This window comes from Mytilus galloprovincialis, chromosome 4, assembly GCF_965363235.1.
Source record: "Mytilus galloprovincialis chromosome 4, xbMytGall1.hap1.1, whole genome shotgun sequence".
Taxonomy (NCBI): Eukaryota; Metazoa; Mollusca; class Bivalvia; order Mytilida; family Mytilidae; genus Mytilus; species Mytilus galloprovincialis.
In genome coordinates this window covers 82,393,716-82,403,895 of record NC_134841.1, presented here as the reverse complement: position 1 = coordinate 82,403,895, position 10,180 = coordinate 82,393,716, and positions in this window count along the sequence as shown.

Below are 10,180 nucleotides of genomic sequence, written 5' to 3'. Positions count from 1 at the left end.
ATCATCTATATTTATACACTCTTGTCGTATTCATTTTTCAGATAACATATCTTATATGTTTGCACACTCCTTTTCCCGATCAGATGGTTTGTTTGAGACGGGCCACAGTTTAATTGAGTTGTTTTCACTATGAATACACACTTTCCTACCAGGTCATCGAACATATATTTTGAGATGTCATACGAATATTTAATGTTTGTCATGTTTAGTGATTTTAATATTTGCCATTATATATCTTCGCATTACACAATTCATTCGTTTCTCTAATTGATCACCATATTTAGCACTATAGGCCATATGATTGCGTCCAGTTTTTATTAGTGGAGGGCGCCGTAGAGAAACACCGACCTTCTATATGAAACTATATGCACTCATATTCAATTAAGACTGGAGACAAACGAACCTGCCACCAGAGGGGCTCAAACGTACAACCTCAGTATTGACAGAAAGGTGGTACAGAAGTTAAACTATTTTGACCATTTGGCCACCGAGTCCCCTGCTTCTTTAGACTGTCATGATGCTTTTATTCGAAATTCGATAGTGTACCGATATTTTAGTTTGGGTCGACATGCGAGTTATTTCAGATATGTCTTTCGTATTTATATTAGTTGTTTGATGCTTCTGACCGCTCTAAAGAGTCGGGCATTTTCAACTGATTTTTTGCAACATCTTTATACCAGGTTACCAGGAGGATAAAACGCTCACAAACATGTTTAACCCTGCTACATTATATATGTTCATTTGATTTTTCACGCATTGTAATTTGTCAAAAGCACTATATACTATGGTATTTTTTGATAAAGTGGTTTGCATATTACGTTTTTTTTTTTTTAATTTACCAGCCAAGCGTCCAGCGTATATACAAATTACTCCCCTTTCTGTTCATAACGTCATATAATTCGTCGTCCTTTAGAGGGTTGCTAAATAGTCAGCGCTTAGATTCGCTTCGTCATTGTTCTACCCTCGGTGGAATTTGATTCATTCTCTTGTGACATCGTGGAAACATCACCTGTGCTGTGTTTAACGACATATTACATGCATACCATTCAGTCAACTAAGCCGTAAACTATAGCTTTTGTTTGTCGAGTAATGCATATCGTCGTCGGCTTGATTTTCATCATTTAAAACTATACATTCTTATTTCATGTCTTAAGGAAATATGAAGATTTGTTCTCATACATTTTCGTATTTCCTGTGTTTAATACGACATATAGAGAAGAATGCCATATTACTTGAGATTTTATCAACGGATAAGTTATTATTTATTTAGCTATATCTTTTAACAGAAAAATAATTATTATTAGATACATGTATCTCCTGTCTATAAATCATAAAATATAGGTTTTCATTCATCAAGTATATAAATGAATGAAAATGTTTGAAATTAAAGTACCTTTCTTGACAACAAAAAGTCATCAAAGATACTTAACTTTTAATTTAGTTTGCCAAAATACTAAATCAGTGGCACAAGATCAAAAACGGTGTATTTAAGTTATCATTAACACGTGAATGATATAAGATGGGTTTATAGGTGATTTACAGTCTCTAAACTAGAAATTTTAATGACTAATATATAAGTAATTTTTAATAGTTTGAATGAAGAATTTAGAAATTAGTTATAAATATATTTGAGTGAACATTTGCATGAACGAAATAGACATTACGTCTAACAATCATTAAAACAAACCGAAGAGAAAACATGACTATATTATATATACAGTTCGTTTGAAATTTAGATCAACAATGTTACATCTGCAAATTTTCAATTGAAAATATTTTATCTTCCCTCAGTTGTTTTCAAATTTTAATCCATGAGAAATAATTGTAACACCACATGCTATGTGTCCAGCCCAGACCTCTTAGACAGCTAGGTTTCATAAACTATAGGTTTCGTTATTCGAGTAATGCATTTCCTCGTCGGATTTACATAGGGTTCAACACAGTACATGATGTGTAGAAACAAATGGACTGCATGGAGTTTGCTCATCACCTGTTTTTCGTTTGTTGTAAAGGATGAGCATACGCATATACACATTAGGCACGGCAAAAACTTTGTGTTTATTTTTTTTTTATTATGTTTTAGATGGGAAAGCTGGAAATCCAAAAGAGAACGCTTGAAATTGAATCAAATGTTACTAAGAATCAGCCTATTGAAATAACTCTACAATTTACAGATTTTGAGGATTCCAATGAATTTGTTTTTCAACTGGAATTGTACCAACAGTGTATCGGTATTTTAGAACGAATGTAGGTTTTAGTAACTTGAATATTTCCTCAAAAAGGGTAAACATATTTCAACTTGTAAATAGCAAAAGAGAAAACCAACCATATGTTGAATGTTTGTTCATTTATGGTAGATGTAAGATTAAATATTTAATTGAAGAACACCACATGTTTAACATAAAACATGAACATACAAATATACATACATAAAATATAGTTCAGTTTTACCTTACAGTTAAACATTTTAATACTTACTTAACAGTTAAACATTGTAAATATTCACCTTACAGTAAAGCATCATTAACCTTTATAACAAAACACATACAAGTATCATTATGATCCATTATGTGTAAAAATTATTAGAGACTATTAAAAGTATAATTATATATAATATTCTAAACAGATGTAATTTTATCAAAGTACATAAATCAACAATTTATAAATTGAATAAACACAGTCATTTATACGTATGTATATTATCTTGTTTTCAAAAATACCCCCAAATTGTTAATTGCAGGGAGGAAGACGGTCCAATAAAAGTTATCAGGAAGGAAGTAGAAAAACTTTGGAGAAAAATTTTCGAGTGGGATGAGACAAAAGGTTACCATATTTTATAAACAAAATATATTTACAAATGTGAAACAAAACAAATCTTATTTTTTCTTATTTCACCTTAACAATAAAAAAAAAATAACGGAACAAACTTTATAGAGACGATCATGGTGATAATTCGAGAAAATATGTTTCATACTATAGTTGGTTGAAATCAGATGGAATAAGGTTAAATTAAGCTGAGCATCACTTTATAATATTATTGACTACATTAATGTTGCAACAATTATTGTAATAAATAATCTTGATAATTTAAAGATGTTCCAATGGAAGTTAAATCATTGATGGACCAAATTGAGGTATTATCAGTTCCAGGATCACCAAAACCTCCGAGAAGAGACGACGAAGACGACGAGAAGCTTTTGGAGGTAAACGATTTCTGTTTCCCTTTTTTTTCTTTTTCCGTCGCTTTTGGTCATGTGTTTTTTTCACGTGGTCAATTTCTTACCACCCTTTAATTTTTGTTTAGGTTTGATCGTTCTTGATGTATTTAAATCCGGAGAAACGCGTCGGACGCATGAAATTACATAGTTTTATAAAACTAATTTATAAAGAGGGATTTGAAACACAATGGTACTACAACTTATTTTCAAATCATATCATAATGTCCACAGTACCCATATTCGATAGATTTAATTTTCTTCAATTATGAGATACTTTGCTATTCGAACATAAATTATTACATATATGTAGTAATACATTTGGTGTAATATGTATTATGGCGTGTCTTCAGGTCGCTGACAATACATCATTTATCAAGGCCTAGTACCCAATGAACTTGTTCAAGTTTAACGTATTGTGATGCTTAAAGCAATGCAAATGATAATGTCATATTTTAAGGGTATAGTTTACATCATTATTTAAGTCTGTATTTACATGAAGCGTAACTCAGAATTGTGTTGTTTTACATTACACGACGTTTTGGTGTAAACGCAGCCATTTATCAACATCAAGAAGTGTTTTACTTTATTTTGATTGTTTCAACTTATAACTGACTCAAAAACATCTTGATTGCATAAGGCCCCTGTTTCTTAGTTTTGTTACAAGTCCTGCACATAAAAAAAATCCTTTTGTAAGGAACGGACTATGCTGGTACTTCTACAACACGTTTTGCGATTATAGATAAATCTGAGTCTAAGTTATAACACAAAACAGTTGCAGGATAAACTTATTTACGTTGTGAATAGATATATTTTTAATTAGTACTACGAAGGATATTATAAAGGGAACTGAAGTAATGAGTAAGGAGAAATATCTCAAGATGTATAAAGGCAAACGAGAATCCGAGTACTAAAATAGTTCTCGAGTACTCGTTGCCATCCCTCATATCCAGAAATCAGCGCCACCGTGCTTATTTGAATATTATACTAAAGAAATCGAATACGGGTCACGGGAATTATATTGAAATGATAGGGAATTTTGAAAGAAAATATATGTTTTAACTTTAATTTAAGTGATATACAGGTTGCCGGGACAGAAAATAAATATACACAACATTATAAACCTTTTAAACGAATCATAATGACTGTCGTTGCAAAACTAAAGGTTCTTGAGCTATTTTAAAAATCGAAGCCCGAGTCTTTTAACATTGCAATATAAAATACAGGCTAAAATGGCTGAAACGTCAAATTTGCAAACTTAGTGTTGAAAATTTGTTAACAAGGTCATTTCAAAAACAGGTTACCGGAATAACACTTGAAACTTAAATGTCAAGAGAATAAGCAAGTCCAAGTTTGTGTGGTCGTTGAACTTTAGGTTCCCACGTAAAGTTAAAATGTCCCTATTTCAAAAAGAATAGACTCACGAAAACACGAAAAATTTCACTTAATTCGCGTTCATTGTTTTGATTTTGACCGCCTGACAACTTTACGGAAATACATTGTATCGAGTGATTATAAACCAGGACTCTGTGACAGGCAACTTAATATCCGCGTTTTAAAAATTTTAATGATATCAAGCCAGTCAAGTTCAAACTATTATCATGTGGTACAATTCTCATTTGCATATTATGAATATTGATTAGCAAAAGTACTACTAATTTCTGGCTATGTAGTTCTAATTTCTAGTGTATCTATGTTAAATTAGAACTGGAGGGCTCTAACTGTCTTATGTCTTTCTTGACTGCAGGTAGTTCTTATTGACTTGCATCAATGTTTTGGCAATACCGTCCATGACAGCTGTCAAACCGATTAACTTCCCCTCTCTTTACATCAGAACAGTTTACAACGTCTTTGTTTTACAGAAACTATCAAATTGGTTTGCAGAAGATCGAATCGTCTAGGGCCCTTCGTATTAGTAAACAGGAATAAACCATTTAAGGTTTCATCCACATTCCTTCCGAATTTGAAAGGAAAAACTGTCAAACAATGACACCTTTCTGTTTCTATCATTTTTTACGTTTACTAACACGATTTCTTTGATAGGGGAGGGTTAATTTGCAAGGAAACTGTTAAACCAAGTTGGTTATCCCGTCGCAAGTTTTACGGACGCAATCATGATTTGGTTGATCACAATGGAATATACATGGATATGTTCCATTATCGTAGTTATTTAGTTTCTCGGGTTTTAGTTTTCAATGTAATTTTTAGTGTTCTGTTGTACTGTTTCTACACTTTTAGCTCACCTGGCCCAAGTGAGCTTTTCTCATCAACTAGTCGTCGTCCGTTGTCGTCCGTTAACTTTTACAAACATCTCCTTTAATCTAACCAACCATAGCTACAATCATCATTTGGGTATATAGTTTTAAAAATGAATTCCATGACAATGACAGCTAACCAATATGACCGATTTTCTAAAACAACGTTTTATTCTGAGTATTGCCGTGTGTTTGTTTTTTTGCCACACGCTTATATATTGTCGAGTGTTGTATGTGTCTATGGGCCACTCGATATATCTCTGTCGGAAGTCGGAATAAAATTCTCGGATTGTCTCGAAAGTTTTCGATCATTCATACAGATATGTATCTACGTCTTTGATACGGTCCCTCTATGGCTCCACGCAAATGTATATTTCAACAATCAAAGTAAATTGGAGAATAAAACAATACAAACTAAGTTATAGTAAAGAAATCGTGTAAATATTAGGACCTCTTTGCCTTTTCACAAAACATATTTGTTTTTCATAAGGTGAATGTTTATTAAAAATCAAGTATAATGATAACGAAATTATATATTTCAAGCCTTCGGCTGTTGTCTGCTCTATGATCGGGTTGTTGTCTCTATGACACATTCCTCATTTCCATTCTCTATTTTATTTGAGGCGGTCTCTCTACTCGTTGTATGTGTAGTATTAATAAACCAGGGAATAGTTTATTGACAAACAATGACCCAGAATAAACTGAATATTTCTGAACGTTTAACATTTGAGATTTAATATTTCAATCATATCACAGAAAATGTTAGAAAACATGAAGAAAATTAGGAAAGCGATTTTTCTGTAAAACATATTTATTTAGTGGTCGAAGAGCAGAACGATAAACAAACGAAGGGATTTTTCAGTAAAAAAAAAATATCTTATTCTATTTATAAATACTACCTTAATAAAATAATAATCATTGTTAAGGTTAAGCTAAGACTGAATTTATTCCTAATAATTATAAAATATAATCAAAGTTGTAATTGTATCTGCATTGTGTCTCACAGCTTGATCAGTCATTACATTTATTTGTAACGCATGAGCACCAATGAGCAGGGATGCGTAATCAAAATTATTTGAATTTCTAAATTTTAAATGGTCGTGAATGAAAAAAATACTTGCGTGGTTCTTATTTGAAAAGATTTTAAAGATTTAAAAGCCTTTCGTCTCACAAAAAAACGTTATTAAAGTTTTACAATAATCATCAAAAAATTAATTACTATCATAATGTCAATTATTTTATACTGTTTTAGTAGGGATTTATAAGTCACTGCTTATATTGTGTATAGCAATATATAATTCATAATCTTCAAAAAGAGAATTATTTGAATAAATAAATAAAATGCCCATCCGTAAATACTTGACATTTGTGTTTATTGATATTATATTCAATCTATTTCCGGAAAAAAAAGTTCACAAACATGAATGTATGTTTATTACAAAATTTCAATTTTTTCTTGTTCTTTTTCTTTCTTTTAATAGTTCAACCTTATATCATCCAAGTATTTGTACTATGATACGGTTTTGAAAATTGTATTCATTGTGATGACCAGCAATACTACACGTCTTGATTCGTTCACATTATACACTCTGTTCATACGCACACTATCATCGTTTCTCAAGACTATACTCGTAAATGGTGTCAAGGGAGAGCCAAAAATTCAGTCCCAGAAATATTCTTTCCCGAACGGGTATCGGACCACGAACCTTTGTGTTTTGTAGTCTGGTGCGCTAACCACTACACCACTGCTCTGTAATGATTCATCTTTATTACATCATGTAACGTTTAACATTAAGAAAATTTGAATATTGAACGTGATGAAACACTTTATTTAAATTCTGTTTTAACAAGTACAAACCTAAATCCCTGTAATCAATTTGATTTTCAAAAAAATAATTTCTTGGTCTTTATAATTATTTTTTCCTCCAGGCTTATTTGAGAAGATACAGCATGTACATTGCATACATTTAGATTTGGACAGAACGAATCTCAGTTTATGTCTTCCTCCTGATCGAGAAACAGACGAGACTGGCGGATATTAAACACACAGTAATTGTGTGCCTGAAAATATATCACTTACTTTCATAAGACAATTAAAATAGACTATTTGCTACATCAATTGAACTGTTCAATGTATACAGTAAACTGAAGATGTATTAACATACACATGATTTATTGATACATATCAAACAAATGTGTTATTCATATTAAGGGTTAGGATCTGTGGATCAAAAGATGTTAAACCTATCTCGTTAAATGGTCTTTAAATAGCAAGAATAACGTGTTATGTCTAGTGTTGTCGTTGTGTGCTGTATGTCAAAATTGTTTTTCGTTTTATCATAAATCAGGCGGTTTGTTTTCTATTTTGAACTGTTTCAAATTTTAACTATCACGGTCTTTTATTGACTATATCAAGTATACGGAATGAACTTTATTTACCTTACTTTATGCTCATTATTTAACCTCTTTAGAAACATTTGAAAAGAATAGCTATTTAAACGTTTCGGATATTTTTATGTATAAAAATAAGAAAATATGGTTGCTGATGAGACGACTCTTCGCCAAATGATATAGAGGTTTTCAACTACAGGTCACCATACGGCCTTCAACAATAAACAAAACCAACACCGCATCTAGTAAGCTATAAAGGCCTGATTTATGTACATAACAGTAAGCAAAAAAAAAAACAAAAAAACAACAAAAAAAACAAAACACTGAATTACAGGCTCCTTACTTTGAACAGACACATTCAGAATGTTGCAAAGTTAAACATGCTTGCTTGCGCAAAACCCTCCTTTTAACCTGGGACAGTGGGGTAGCAGTACGACAAAAACAACCTACTAAAAGGTCGTAACTCATAAGATAGATACAAAGCACATAAAGACCACAATTAAAACACAAATTACACAATGTACATATCTGAGAGAAATCGCAGTTACTTAATTTATATTAAAGACAATAACAACTAATTAGAAATTATAAAAAAAAATATCAATCAGTGCATATTCAACATCATTCGGATTTAGTGAAAAGACATATTTAACAGTCAGAGAAAAACATGACCTTGTGAAATGCAAAAATATAGGTAACGACAGATGGAAGAACCGTAAATGTAAATATGTGTATACCAATAACATTTTTAGTTCGGGTTTGATTTACTGATAATGAAATTAATTTTCATACTGATAAAAGTAATATACAGAGATGAAATATTATTAACTATTTATCTCTTGAACATATGGAGTGAACCGATGTATCTGTTCTGCTTACACTATGCATTACTAACGTTTGTTGATATAGTATTATTAATTGGCTGTTTCTGTATTGGCTCTGTCATATATTCGGGTTAGCTGTATTGGACCCGAGACTCAAACAGTCGAGGGCCAATTCAGCTGATCAAGAATCTTAAACAGGGCCAACACAGAAACAAGAGATTATAATGATTGATTTCTTTTAATTAGAATGCACTACACATGAACTAAAAAATCTAGCGTGAAGAAGATAATTAAAAGAATTTCATATTTTAATTTGTCTTTTGGCATTCACATCCATGGATTTTTTGTCAACATTGTCATATGCAATTTCTGATTTCTCATTCTAGTACCTAATGTTATGCTATTACAATTAATTTTATCTAGCAATTATAAAGTAGCTGGGAAAATAATTCAAACAATTTGGCTCGTCTGCGTTTTGATGATTGATCAACGGAAATGAACCAGTGTCAATAATCGAAAGTCGTACTCGAAAAGGCTGTGAAATTTGTCTGTTTCAGGACTTCAAGACATAACAAAACACTGAACATCATTTTAAACTTTTTATTTTATGATGTTAAGTTAAAAAAAAGTTATAATACAAATGCTGTTTGCATAAAGATACGTCCGAATTCAAGTAAGGCGAAAGAAAATGAAACCGGAGGTGAACATCCCAGATTAGCCCATGGGCCAATGTGTTTTTTTTTCCGTATTGGCGCCGGTATTGGCTCTGTCCGAAAAGCAATATCAAATCTTGTTCATATCGACAGGTCAACGTCATCAGCATTGCGCATGTTAATTTACCCGGTTTTGGGCTGCTTTGCTCGTATCATTTAATAATAGATGCTAAGGTATGTTTATATTATTCGATAAATCAATTGTATTTTAATCAATATTTTCTGAGTTAGCCACTTCATTTCCATTACCTAAATAATATTATGAATTCAAAGCGTTCAAACTTTTTCACTTATTGAAGCTTGAATTTCAGGATTAGTCTATTTCTATGTTTTTTTCTCCTCCTTTCCATTAAGTATATATGCTACAGGGAATTTGTGAAATCAGGGATTTTGTAAAATCACTGAAATTTCAGGGAATTTGTAAAATCACTGAACTGATTAGTGATTTTATAAAATCCCTGATTTTGACTAGTGATACATTCAGACATTTTTATTAAGAATTTCTGTGATAAAAGACTACAACAGTAACACTCAATAAGTTTGAGGTTAATCTAGTCTTTATTTTAATATTAAGTGAGCGGTTTTCATGCACAAAACTGACATACTGTAGAACAATGGCTCAGGCACAAATGTCTTGCAATCAAGAGCAAACAAACACACAAAAGTTACTTCAAATAATTGAGTTAAAATTGAAATGCAACATATGAAACCAGGGAAAATATGATAAACATTTTGGAATATTTTGTCAATGAGCCACAGAAAGAAGACAAAACAAGCTCTTA